Genomic DNA, 13,797 nt, shown 5'->3' with positions numbered 1-13,797 from the left:
CGAATTAACCAATGAATCTTCGGACAGTGACAGCTAAAGGGGGTGTCTGGTCTCGGAAAGGGGCTCGGAAATAAATGAATTCTATCTTCCTAGATCTAAGGCATAATCTGGGGCCTGTTTTCCTTCTCCTAGATATATAGCAAATGCTCATACTCCCTCCCTGCAGTCTGTAGTTCTAACAGTTGAGGGAAAGCTAAGGCCTATCTCCAGGGGAACCCCTGCCAATCCCCGTACATTCTCCTTATCACCTTCTGCAGGGGGCTCAGGATACAGACCTCAGAGCCTTACTCCTGGCTTTCTCAAGCATGGATTGCTGCCTCCATCCTTAGAAGAGTGTCTGTCCCATCTGTGGGCTCCATTCCCACTGAATATCCCTCAATCCCCAAAGTAGGGAGTCTTGCGTCCCTCATTCAGCCCCAGAGACAGCTGAGTACATGGTTGCACAAGCTTCCTAGAAAAGAAAGGGGTAGATCAAGTAATGATCAAGAAACCCAGACCAGTCTAGTACATAAGCCTTGTCAATGCCTGAGCCCTCAAAGCCCCCGAATATATCCTTTCATCACCTAGGCAAACCTGCCTGCTAAGTATTCACATCTTCCCTTTTCTCTTAGCAAGGACCCCGTTCTTCCCAGTATTAATTCCTTTGGTTCTGGGTTGATGTTAGCTACTTCCCGCTAAAGAGCAAGAAACAGGGCAAAGCACGATGGCTACCAAAAAGCAAACTCGAGTAGTCCTGCGGGAACCAGCCCCAGAACCACCCACCTGTCCAGTGGTCCCTGAAATGGTTCCCTGAAGGGGAGGCCCATTCTGAGAGACAGAAATCCAGACTTTGGGCCCCATAAAAAACTTCTCCTTAGCTGGGGGGGGGGGGCAATCTTCCAGTATCACGTGGTACCCTTTTAGTGCTGATTTTTCTGAACTCCCTCCCTTGTCCCCAAGTCTGCAGGGAAGGGGAGAGAAGAACTGTTGGCGAACTTCAGACCGCGCAAATTTTCAAGTGAGAAAAAGCAGTGGCTCCTCCAGGCTCACACAGTAGCGATCAGGACCCTGGATAGACCCTGGCCCCAAACTGGGACCGAAAGGCTGAGTGGCAGGGTCTCCACACACGGCAGGGCGGGGTATTACATTCCCAGCTGTAAAATGAGGCTAAGATCGGTTTAAGTCTGATCTAGAAGAGCCGCTGCTCTTCTTCTGGGGTTTACCTTGTGCAGAACCAAGCCCTTGCCCCTTCAAGAGAGCTCACAGCAGCAAGAAGCCCAATAGGATTGCAAAGAAGGAGCGCGCGCCTTGCCGGTCCCTGCCATTCTTTCACACTAATGACTGCTTCCTCCAGGACAGAAAACTAGGGTTTAAAACTGCCCATCTTCTTGGACCAACTTTAGAGTCTAAATTTCTTGCCCTCTGTTCCAAACATCTACATCCAGGGGTTCTGAAGCGGTTTGAGTTTGGGAACTCCCTGATTTTCTGAAAAGGTGTCTGTCACCAGAAACTGAGTTCTTAGTTTCCCAGCGCAGAGGCAACTGATGAAGTTTCTAGACAAAACACAAGTTAAATATCATTTGCATGCTTACACTGGGAATTTTAAGCCCAAATCAGCAAATGACTGAGACCTGCATCTCTCCACATAAATATGCACTTACTATGTTACACTATTTGTTATATATGTATAAAATTTCTGTCATTATATACCAGTTTCTCCCCTATTTTACAAATGTATCTAAAAGATAAACAAGGTTAGCAATGGCTTTTCCAAAATGATTCAATGATAAACTGGATATTTGGTACATTTTCACTACTCAAAAAGTTAATTTCAGGATAAGCCTGTAACTGTGGGGCTTTGGTCAGACTAGGGAGAGCATGGTGGTGAAAGGCGGCTTTCCTTAGGCTACAGAACACAGTAGCCTTAAAAGGCAGTCTGGGAAGAATGAATATTGACTCAGAGGAAAGTCTTAAAAAGTTTAGAACCTTAAAAAGAATTTCAAAGTTAGATTTGCATCCTAACATTGAAACTCCATTAGAAAATCTGTAGATGTGAAAAGACTTCTAGCCATTTGCTAATTACCTAAATAATATACTTAGTAAATGAAAAGTCAGTTCTAGTGTCTAGCTTTTTGAATTTGTTATTTTGAAACAAACAGTTGTAAAATTAAACTGATGATTTCAATTCAATGTAGGAAAGGCAAAGGGGAAACGAAATATATTAATATGCCGCAAAATATAGGTGTTAATTAAAAATCGTCAAAAAATATTCCCTTTCTACTCGAAGTTTGCTTACTTTAAAAAATCTGATAAATATCTTTAGATTTCTTGTGCTCTTTTATTAATACTACACACACATTTTGAAGAGAACAGAGATTGCTTTATTTTTAATCCCACTATCTCTATGTCGTTAACAAACTCTCACCAACAAAAACTGTTCACAAGTGAAACAAACATTAGGCAGAACAAGAAGGAAAAAAGCCTCAGTCTTCCTCAGCCTGAACTACGGGTGATTCTGAAATAATCTAATTCAGCTTTAGTCTTTAAAAGTGAAAATTAACACACACATTTATAAAATAAACTTGGAGGGAGGGGATCTACCTCTGGGTAATAAACCCTTTTGATTATGGAGTTCCCAACAGAAACAATATGCTGATTAATAGCACAGATTTCCAAAATAAAAGAGAAGCAAGAACATTAGAAATTGTATTTTCAAGTGCTACTTAGGTTAAATGCCTGTCTTAAACTAGACAATTATCTTCAATACCCAAATCATTAAAACTAACTGGAATAATGTACTGCAAGTGTTCAAAGTGGAGGAATTACCCATTTCTTCTCAGGGCCAACTACCAGGATAATGAAGGGTAAAGTAAATGTTAACGTTTAACAACAACAAAGACAAATAGTAATAGTATTTCATCAATCATTTTTTTTAAAAAGCATATCGTCCTTCTATAGCTCACCTAATCTTTGAAATTATGCCTCTCCAATGCTATTTTAATGTTTAAAGATATGAATTAAACATTCAAAACCTGAAGAGAACAATCCATGTGATAGAATCCTCGCACTTCACAAAATGTTTTCATTTTAAGCATTTGCAAAAGAGTTAAATAAACGTAGCACACATTCTAAATTCGATCAAAGATTCCGAGAACCCGACATTTTATGTACCCAAAAGGCCCAAACAGAACCGATGCAAATGTCAATAGCTCACTCTCTCCCGGCTGATACTTAAAAGGTTTTACTAGTACCCAAAGGAATGAAATCAGCAACTCTCCACACTCTAGTCAACACTCCAATTTTCAAAGCCGCAATTCGCAAACGTCAGTTTGGGCTGGAAGCAGTGGGGGTCTTGAAGTAATAATAATAATAATAAAATCCTTTTCTCCTCTGATAGTCTACTAAAAGATGTCAAACCAAATTCCATCTATTGTAAAGCACTGGGACCTCCCTTCCAAGGACACGGGACACAAGCATTGGCACCGCTGCCAAAAAGCTCTCCAAAAGCACCTGGCCCGACAGAACGAATTAGAACCCCTAAGAGGGTCCCTCACAGACAGCGGAAATGAAGTGGCATTAAATCAGGGGTAGACAGCAACGAGCCAAAAAAAAGTTCCCCTATCCGGACTTGGGCCTTTCTCTACCCAAGTTCAGAATCAAGGCAGATATATTTGTGGGGGTCCCTTCTACAGACATCTCAGCCGCCTCCGAAACCCACTGTCACTCAGAGGGAAGACCCTCCAGCTTCGCATCCGTTCCTTTTGCCCCCGAACAAAGGCAGAGAAGACTGTTGAGCTGACCTAGCTCCGTGGGGCAGCAAAAATGCCTTGTTCGGGCCACCCATCCTTGGGCCTGCCTTCATCTGCGATGTCAGCACCAATGTATTATTTTTTATTTTTACAACGCATCCTGGGCGGGTGTATGCATTGCGGGGGTGGGGGTTGAACAGAGAAGAGGAGGGGTTGGTAGTGAAGCCTAGAACCCTCCTTCCTCTCCCCTCCTGCCAGGGTTGCTGTGCAGGGAGTGTCGGCCACATTTGGCGCACTGTCCCAGGCCCGGGGCGAAGGTGGCCTGGGGAAATGGGGCTTAGGAATTGCTAAGCAAACGGCACCATTGGTGGTCTACAAGCGTCTGCGGAGGTAGGATTGTCTTTTTTTTTTTTTTTTTTTTCTTAAGGGGCGTGTGATATTTTCTTTTTTGGAGGTGGGAGTTCGTTCGTTCTTTCGTGCGCTACGGGGGTGGGGGGGATGTTGCTGCACTGCCAGAGTCCCCGGAGGGAGGGTGCTAGGATGTCTACAATGGTACAGTAATTATTCCTGGGGCATAAGAAGGCAATTAGAGGGGACGGGGTAGGCGGCACCTCCAGTTGTGGCAGTGGCAGCAGGGAAGGTCGCGAGGGGCTTACCCGGGCGGGCGGGCGCTGTCCTGCCGCAGGTGAGGGAGGGCGCGGGCTGGAGGGAGGGAGGGCGCGCGCTAGGCAGGCGCTAGGCTGGCGCGAGGAAAGGGGGAGGGGAGGAGGGGGAGGAGGGCGCGCGCGCGCACACCTGTCCTGGACAGCGGCGCGAGCCGAGCGGCGCCTCACTCGGGCTCTGCCGGCTGAGGAGGAAGGAGGGCGGGCTGGCAGGCGGGGGCGGGACGCCGAGGGGAGGAGGAGGAGGCGGCTCGGATGGCTGGCTCGGCTCTCCCTCGTTCTCCCTCCCGCGGGCAAGTCCGGCTCACACCCTGCTTCTCCCGCTCACTCACAGCCCCCTTGGCTCTCCCTCCTCCTCCTCCTTCCCCTGCGGGATCCGCTCGCCGCCGCCGCAGACGGCAAGTCGTGGCAGCCAGACGTCGGCGCGTAACCCGGCGCTCCGTGCGTGACTCCGAGCGACGTCAGCGCGCGCTCCGCGTTACCCACCATCTCTCCCCCATCCTCCCCCCGTGGCTCGCGCCCTCCGCCCTCGCGTCCCTCCGTTTCAGTTGCCGCGGCGGCGGGCACGGAGCGCGCTCCCTCCGCCCCCCTCTTGCGCGTGCGCGCGCCTTCTCCGCCGTTGGCGCGTCAACAGCCCACGGCCCAGGCCTTGAGGCGCGTCTGAGGAGGGGGCTGCCTGTGGCCTCTTTGCCCGCACTTCCTCCACTCACCGCCCGTGGCGCCCCTAGGAGGATTTACCCCTCGTTGGGCTTTGAAGGCTGGAGCTAGGCTCAGGCGGGGCTAGAACCCCGTAGGGCCTGCATCAACTCCAACTTAGGGCCCTAAGCGTCGTTACCGGTTCAGCTACCACCCTGTCACCCTCTCCTCCCGCCCTCGTTCCGCCCGCAAGTCTCGGGAGGCAATAGGCCTTTCATCTCCCGGGAGGGTCTCACCTTGGCCTTCAGACGCCCGCGGAGAGGGCTTGAAGGGCAGAATTAGCATAAAGAAGAAAGAGGCGAGACCACGTTCAGGCTTTAGCCCCAGGAATCCTTGACAGGAAGCGTGGGGCTGCTGCCCAGCCTCCCACGCAGTGTAGGTGAAACTGGGCCTCTCTGAGGGACTGTGACTAAGGACAAACCCCTGATAAATATTATTTATGCGTCCTTGGTCTGAGAGGGAGAAAGTGTAAGAGACGAGTTAATGTTCATAAATTGCTACGCAAGGGCGAAATGCAGAACTATAAAGTGTTCTTTAAGAGTTTTCTTGAAATCTTAGCAAGTTTGACAAGATTTTTGGTGCACGGTAACTTTTTTCCTCACTTTGTATGCTGTCACATCTCCATCCTGTAACATTGCGTACGTGGAAGATGGATCAATTAAAAATTATCAGGTGCAAATAAATAGCTGCCGTACCATCTTTATCGTTTATTTAAATAGGCCTCAGAGAAGTCAATCTGTAGTTTAGGAAAATTTAGTCACTGTCCTTACTCATTTAACTGAGTATATTTTATTTTGAAGTTACCTTGCAATACACAGTAAAATACCCTTTTAATAGGCAACATTAGACCTTTAACGTCACTAATTTATTATAGGACCAGACCTTTTTTTAAGGAAGCTTATCTAGTTAAGCCTCTGAGGCAAGTAGGAATGAGATGAAATTAACCCCATTTTATAGATGATAAAGTCGAGTTACAAAAATATAAGTCAGTTGTTCGGAGTTGCAAGGAGTCTGTCACCGATAGAAACACCTTAGGTCTATTATTGCTTACTTTATCCACTAAGCCAGAAATCCCTCAATTGTTTACTTCCGGGTATCTTTGGATGCCCCCCCCCGCCCCCCGCGCCACCATGTATTATAGGCAGTGCCTAATGTCTGAGAGAAATAAACTTAGGAGGTATTCCTGGAGACCCCAAATCAGAGAGGACTCTAAAAGGTTTGAGGTTAGAATTTTCTGCCCTAGGAAACTACAGCTGAGCAATAAGTTATTGTGAAACAATTCAAATTCCATACTAACAGCAAAATGTTTATTAATCCCTAGTTAGAGGTAAGAAAAATTTTGAGACAGGTTTAAGAATGATGGGTCATTCTTTTGAATTGCTTCTTTATTCACCTCATCTTTAGGTGGCAGCACTACTATATAAATATCTTTAAAACTACAGTCTTCGGCAACTTGATATCCTAGAAGAGTGTTTTGTCCTAAATGCATCCAACTCTATTGTGGAGATTAGAAATATGAAATCATCCCTGAGAATTAGAATACTTAGGAGGTTCTAGAGGAGGAAGAACAGAAAGGCTTTCAAAAGAGGTTAATACATGGAGCTACTGAAAGAAAATATTTGAAAGTTAAAAATTTTCATAAAAAGCTTTTTCTTTTTTTTTCTAGCTGTATGAGGAGCAAGTAGCATCTTTACTCTAAACCTGATCTTGTATTGAACCAGCACAAAATATTACCTTCCAAAGTAAACCATACTTTCTTAATACTGTATGTTAAGAATTTACAAGTTTAAACTTGCTAGTTGTATTGTTGCCAGTATTCTAACTACAATTTTATTTTATTTTTTAAGTAAGTGCTATGCTCAACATGGGACTTGAACTCATGACCCCCAAAGTTAGAGTTGCATGCTCTACCGACTGAGCCAGCCAGGCACCCTGAACTACAATTTTAAAATTGGGGTGCAGTTTTCTTCACTAAATTGGATCAAGCTTGTGAGGATCCCGAATAGCACCTTATTGTTGACCCTTGTGGAAGAGAAGAACTCTTCTTGGCTCCTTTCCTCCCTTCCTAAATTGTTCATATACAAACCAAACCACCATTACTCAAACTCAGAGAAGTGATAATACAAGCTAAACTATATAAACTGATAGCAACTTACAGATATTCTATATCTTAATTTCTGCCACAGTGTCTGAGGGTAATAAATTGTGATGTGTGGGGGGCTATTTGGATCAAGTATTCTCTAAGTAGAACTTTGTCATAATTAATTTTGTGTATTTACAGTAATTCTTCCTGTACCCCTTTATCCAAGCAACCAAACAAAATTGAATTTACATGCATTTCAAAATAGACTATGTTAGATTTACAGTATAAACAAAATTACCAAAGAATGTAGAAGTATGACCATCAGGAGTGGGAAATCAAATTATTTCTGGGTAGAGGATGAAGTGTTAATAAAGTCTTTCTTGATGACAGCTTCCATCTTTCTCAGGTCAAATTTGGAGAAAGAGTCCCAAGCAAATTGGTAGAGCTCAAACTCAGCAGTATTATGTTAAGATTTTTAAGCTCTCTGGTGCCAGCAAATCATGCAGCCTGGGGGCCTTTGCTCCAAACTTCTGCCAACTCCATTTTGGCAGTAAACTGTTCTGTTGAACAAAGTTTGCACGTGTTTGGGGTGTGAAGTGGTTCCTCAGGCATTTATCTGTTTTTTTTCCAGTTTGGGGACTTGAAGACAAGAGTCAGAAGCATGAGACTTGTATAGTTCATATGTGCCCTGGCAGACTACGTTAGTGATCTTGAATTTCCACCTAAACAAGGGCAGCTTTTTCTTTGTTGGTGTAGGATTTATTGAAGTGGACTGCTTAGTTTACTCCTTAAATGCTAACATGATATTGAACCAGTTCTCAAAAGCAGGTAAGTAGAACCCCCTCTGTTGAGGGTACAGAGCTGTGGCAAATCACTCCTCATCCTCCTACCTACAATACCACCTCACACCACTTGAGAGCAAAGAGGCCAGTAATTATTTAAACTTGATTTCACTGTCATATATAACTATGAGCCACTGATCTTTTTTGGTATTAGTTGTCTGGTTTTATCTTTTTTACCTACTTTTTCCCATCCTGGAGTCATTGGTTAACAACACTTGGTCCAGTTGTATGTGCTAATTTGTGTCATTTCCGGGGGTCCCTCTTCCTGTGGGAAACATACATTCTCAATTTCCTTTATTTTTTCAAATAATCCTCGTAGAAAATCCTTGCATAATCCAGGGTAACCTTTTGAAAGCCATTAAACTGCTATTGGAACATTTTCTTTCTTTCTTTCTTTTTTTTTTTTTCATTTTCTTTTTCCTGGTTTAGGAGTAATGGAAAGGAAAAAGTACAAAAGTAAAAGTTACAGATGTTGAAATGATACTGTTACTTTTCACCATGATCAATGGAATGTCAATTTGTAAGATACAGTATGGTAACTTGAAAATGGTAGTTATTTTTGATACTTTTGCCAAGAGTGTGACATAAATTCCTATTTGCACCTTTCCCAAGTCAAAACTGACCTATGGACGAGGTTAGAAAGGAAGAAGAAACCTGGGCCTTTCCAAAAAGTGAATCTATCTGGACTGAAAGTACTATGGAATGTTGTTGCACATTTTATGGTGACCCCAAAACTCTTCTGTTTGCTTACTTTAAAATATAAATGTGTTGTAATTTTACTACCTGGAGCAAGACTAAATACATGCATACGTAGGTGGATGTGTACATACAACCAGATTGCTCTGCCCTCTGAAGCTAATTTAGACCATTTTTATAACTAAATGCAGTAGCACTTTGCAATTAGATGATCAGTTGGTTTCTTTCAGTGGTGAGTGAAATATGTCAGGGGAAAAATCAAGATAATCCTCTGTGGGAAAAATACAAAGTAAGTTCTTTCTTTAATATTTTGTGCTCTATTTTTATCTTTAAGTATTTTTATTTTTATCTTTAAGTACACTTTTAGGTATACTTGTCTAAATACTGAAAACTTATTATATTTATCTCTATAATTAATTTATTATTATTAAATAATTATTATACTTACCTTTAAGTATACTTTAAGTATACTTTTTCTTCTTATCTAAATACTGAAAATTAATTATTAAATGTAAATGTAATGTAAGGGTAATGATTAGTTTTTACTTCCTAGATAACAAATCAATATTTACTTGTTAAGTATATGTATAGAGAAGAAATTTTTTTTAATTTATTTACTTTTAAAGTTTATTCTTTTTAGTAATCTCTACACCCAACATGGGGCTCAAACTCACAACCCCAAGATCAAGAGTCACACTGTCTTCCAGCTGAGCCAGCCAGGCACCCCAAGAAGAAATGTTTTAAAATTACTATTCTGGAATTATATTAATATATATATATATTACCATAAACTTATTACAGCTGATGTTTAGATGGCATTTTATTTATTTATTTATTTTGCCTTGAATTTCCTTTTGGAAAGTAAGTATTACCTGCTATATCAGAACTAGTTCTTAGAACCCACCACTGTATACCAGTCAGGCTTATTGTCTTAAATCGTTTATTGAACAATATCTATCAACTGCCTGTTTGTCAACCATTGTTCCAGGTGCTTGAACATAACCAAGCCCCTGTTCCCATCGAGTTTCCAGTATAGTAAGACAGATAGTGAACAAATATATAATATAATGCTGAATAGTGATAAGTGCTAAAAAGAAAAAGAATGCAGTAAAGGGGCAAGAGTTCACTGTGTGATTGTGTGTGTGTGCATGCCTCCCACCTGATATTTTAAATAGAGTGATCAGGAATCCTCCTTGAGGAAGTAACTTTTGAGCAGAATCCTGAAATAGTCAGTCATGCGAATATCTAGGGAGATGTTTTAGGCATCATGAAAAATGTATGCCCCATAAAGTCACCCAACTATAATCCAGGTAACATTCCATGTGGTAACTATGTATACATCTTTTTCTTTCTTAAGAGAGAAAAACTCATCAAGTTTCTGGGTACATTTTAGGTTTTCAGAAATGTTTATCATTTAATATCATTATTGCTCTATATTTCCCATGCTTATTATTCCATTATTTAATACAGTAAGATTTATGGTAGACAAAGCTTCAGAATTCCTTATGTGCAATTCCAAATTGCAAAACATTTTTTTCTTAAATTTTTGGTGTAAAAACTGATCTGAACTGACATGACTCTATTTAAATTCTACATTATGCCATTTGGTGTGACTATTGATGAATTTCATTATGGAAATATGTGTTTGATTAGAGGCCACTGCCCAGGACAACACTGGCTACATAAAATATAGATAGCATAATATGTTACACTCTTAAAGTATATTAAAAAAATTAATTCAGAAACCTATCTGGCTGGCCCCAAGGATTTTGGATAAAGGATTGCATATCTACAAGATTTCTTCTTGATTATCTGATTAAGTATCACTATTGATGTTAATCTTTAGATATCTTTTATTCAAAGTGTAATGTTTATATAGTGCTCTTATTATGTACCTGGCACTATGTAAATACTATATATTAGCTCATAAAATCCTTACAACAGCCTTATGAGTAAGTTTTATTTTCCTTATTTTACAAATGAGAAAACTGTGGTGCAGACAGATTAAGGAAACTGCCAAAATCACACAGCTACTAAGTGACAGAGCTAAGAATTGAACCTAGACAATTTTCCTTCCTAGCTTGCATTCTTTGCCAATAAACTAACTCTCCCTCTCCCTATCCCTTTGTCCCTCCCCTCTGCTTTGGAGAAGTTTAAATTATCAGCCCTTTCCAAGAACATGGGTTTTTACTTATAATCTGAAATATCAGACATCAAAAATTTTATATTTTCTTTACCAATATTCTTCAACTTTTTTTTCATTTTATTTTATTTGCTCCTGGTATAATTTCAGCCATTTCTATTCTCAACTGAGATCACAGATTTACTTATCCTCATTCTCAGTCTGATAGGTTTTCATGTTAACCTTATCTTTCACCATCCTTTTCTTCACTGAATATCCTTGCATAATTGTGAGGCACCTCCCTTATTATTATGACCTTGTCAGAAGTCAGATCACATTTAAAAATTTGCATCTCGTTTACTGAGAAGTACCACCAACTAAATAAAGCTGTCACTGATTTGTAGGTTTCTTGCACTCAATGAATTACATAACTGCTTCAGATAACTATATTCTAGGCATATTAAATTCATATTTTTGAATTAGAACTGACTTGGTTTCATTAGTGTGTCCTCAGGTAAGAATTCTCCATAAGTAATTAGAAACTGAGATAGTTTTTGTATTGATTCAATGATTGATTGCAAGATTGAGTATATTTTATGAAGTTGGGCAAAGACTATTATAACTGTATAACATAGGTAGGGTCAGTTTGAGCAAGTATATTATATTGAACTTCCCAAGTATCTTTTTTTTTTTTTAAAGATTTATTTATTTATTTGAGAGAGCGAGTATGAGAGAGAGAGAGTACATGAGAGGGAGTAGGGTTAGAGGGAGAAGCAGGCTCCTTGCTGAGCAGGGAGCCCGATGCGGGACTCGATCCAGGGACTCCAGGATCATGACCTGAGCCGAAGGCAGTCGCTTAACCGACTGAGCCACCCAGGTGCCCCCAAGTATCTATTCTTGATCATCCTAGAAATCCATTGTGAGACATTAAACAACTCACTTTAGTTGTTCTCTGTGAAAATTAATGTGTTGCCCTTGAATACAAAGATGAAGGTTTTGACACACAAGAAAGTATTATCTTTTGTGTAATGTTGATAGACTTGTTCTGAGCCAAACATAATTTCTTAGGAGTCACTCAACAGCTCATGTTTGCTAAATTTAGGGGTGTAGTTCATGGCTATCAGAGCTCAAAGGGAATTAAACCCATCAATTTTACCTCATTAGCATATTGTTGAGCCAATTGAGCCAACAAGTCAGTTATTAAATTGCTGAGAATGAAAAAAGACTAAATACGCATATATGTGCATTGAGATTGGTTATAAAGTACATCGGTTTATTATATGAAAAATCGAGGGCTTTGTGAAGGATTACCTTTCTACCTCTATCTCCTGAGAGATAAAGATGACATTTTCTCCTAAGACCGTGTTCAGGAGACACAGCTTTTCTCCAACTGGTTCCTCTGCAATATTCTACATTGATGGCATCCAATACAAAAACTTTGAGGCACACCATTAATATTTACCAAAGTGTGACAATGTCTTAGGGATAAAAATTTCATATTTATAATTCAACTCAAGTGAATATAAACACACTTTAATGAATTCAAGTGATGAATAACTGTTTTAGCTCTTCTGCTTTTCCTAAGCTTTAGTTAGGAGATCCCTCCTCTATTCAGTGTGGCAGTCAAAAACATGGTCGAGGTAATCAATCTTTCAGATTCAAAACTCTGCTTTCAAATACTTAACTACGTGATTTGGGGCAAATTACTTCATCTCTATAGGTCCGTTTCCTCATTTATCAAATAAGGATGATGATACCAGCAGCCACGTAGGTATAGTATGAGGATTAAATTAGTTCATTCATAAAAAGCATTTTAGAGAGGATCTGGCACATAGTAAGTGCTCACTAAATGTGAACTCCCACCCCCTGTGGGACTAACTTTTCTTGCTCTCTCTCAAGAACCAAGCCAAGTTCTTTGTCTCTCTCTCTCTGCTTCAGATTTCAAGTTCACAGACCTTGACCTAAGATGAAAATTGTCCTCTTTTCGGGCGACTGGGTGGCTCAGCTGGTTAAGCAGCTGCCTTTGGCTCAGGTCATGATCCCAGGGTCCTGGGATCAAGCCCCACATCGGGGGTCCCTGCTCAGCGGGGAGTCTCTTTCTCCGTCTGCCTCTCCCCCCTACTCATACTCTCTCTCAGATAAATAAAATCTTAAAAAAAAAAAACCTGTCCTCTTCTTCACCACTAGATTCATCAACTGCATTGTTCTTAAAAGCCTTCAAGTATTCTTTCCTTTTCTTGGTTTTGGACCATTATAACTTGCTTTCTCTATCTGAATACCCTTTTATGGCTTCTCCAGGTAGTATGTCTTTCATGTACACATTGAAAGGTTTTTCCTCATTACTACAGTATCAGTTCCTTGAGGGTACAGACTGTCTCAATTACTCTATTACTCCAGTCCTTACCCCCTCCCTGCTGCATAGTTTATGCTAAAGAAGTTTGTTGAATAAATAAATCAATTCATTTAGGCTTTGTACTTTTTTTCCTATTTTATCCTGGGTATTCTATTCTGAACCTCCAGTTTTCCTGAAAGTTCTCTTGCTCCTTTTATCTCTGGAAATTTTAAGTTCACCTGGTGATGCTGAGATCCCATCCTGGATCATCACAGTTTTCTAACTGACAGGTAAGAGATTCATTTTGCCACACAATCCATATGTTAGAAAGAAAATTCCCATTTAGTTCATCTAGATTTAAATTTCACTTAATTTAATTGGCTCTAGCTAGGTTGATTATTCTCTTTAAAATCTATCCATATCTGGGGCGCCTGGGTGGCTCAGTCGGTTGGGCATCTGCCTTCGGCTCGGGTCATGGTCCCATGGTCCTGGGATAGAGCCCCATGTCGGGCTCTCTGCTTGCGGGGAGCCTGCTTCTCACTTTCCCTCTGCCTGCCACTCTCCCTGTTGTGTTCTCTATCTCTCTCTCTCTCTATCTCTCTCTGCCAAATAAATGAATAAAAATCTTAAAAATAA

General features: G+C 41.1%; 2 protein-coding genes across 7 annotated transcripts in view; one reads left to right on the top strand and one right to left on the bottom strand.

Annotated features, from left to right (window-relative positions):
• PURA (purine rich element binding protein A) overlaps positions 1-5,337 on the bottom strand; it is a 63,293-nt gene extending 57,956 nt beyond the window's left edge. The window contains exons 1-2 of one of the 6 annotated variants that reach the window (XM_035014278.1): positions 4,385-4,794; positions 276-451 (exon numbers count right to left, since the gene is read on the bottom strand). The gene's annotated coding sequence lies outside the window, so the exon portion shown is untranslated. Of the gene's footprint in view, positions 1-275; positions 3,937-4,384; positions 4,801-5,322 lie in introns of those variants that run through there. The other 5 variants (XR_004680885.1, XM_035014282.1, XM_035014277.1 and 2 more) reach the window with 5 other exon arrangements.
• NRG2 (neuregulin 2) overlaps positions 4,066-13,797 on the top strand; it is a 243,002-nt gene continuing 233,270 nt past the window's right edge. The window contains exon 1 of the mRNA XM_035014275.1: positions 4,066-4,118. The gene's annotated coding sequence lies outside the window, so the exon portion shown is untranslated. The remainder of the gene's footprint in view (positions 4,119-13,797) is intronic.

This window comes from Mirounga leonina, unplaced genomic scaffold (genome assembly GCF_011800145.1).
Source record: "Mirounga leonina isolate KUSES-001 unplaced genomic scaffold, KU_Mleo_1.0 Mir_168, whole genome shotgun sequence".
Taxonomy (NCBI): Eukaryota; Metazoa; Chordata; class Mammalia; order Carnivora; family Phocidae; genus Mirounga; species Mirounga leonina.
This window is presented reverse-complemented; position numbering and strand designations above follow the sequence as displayed.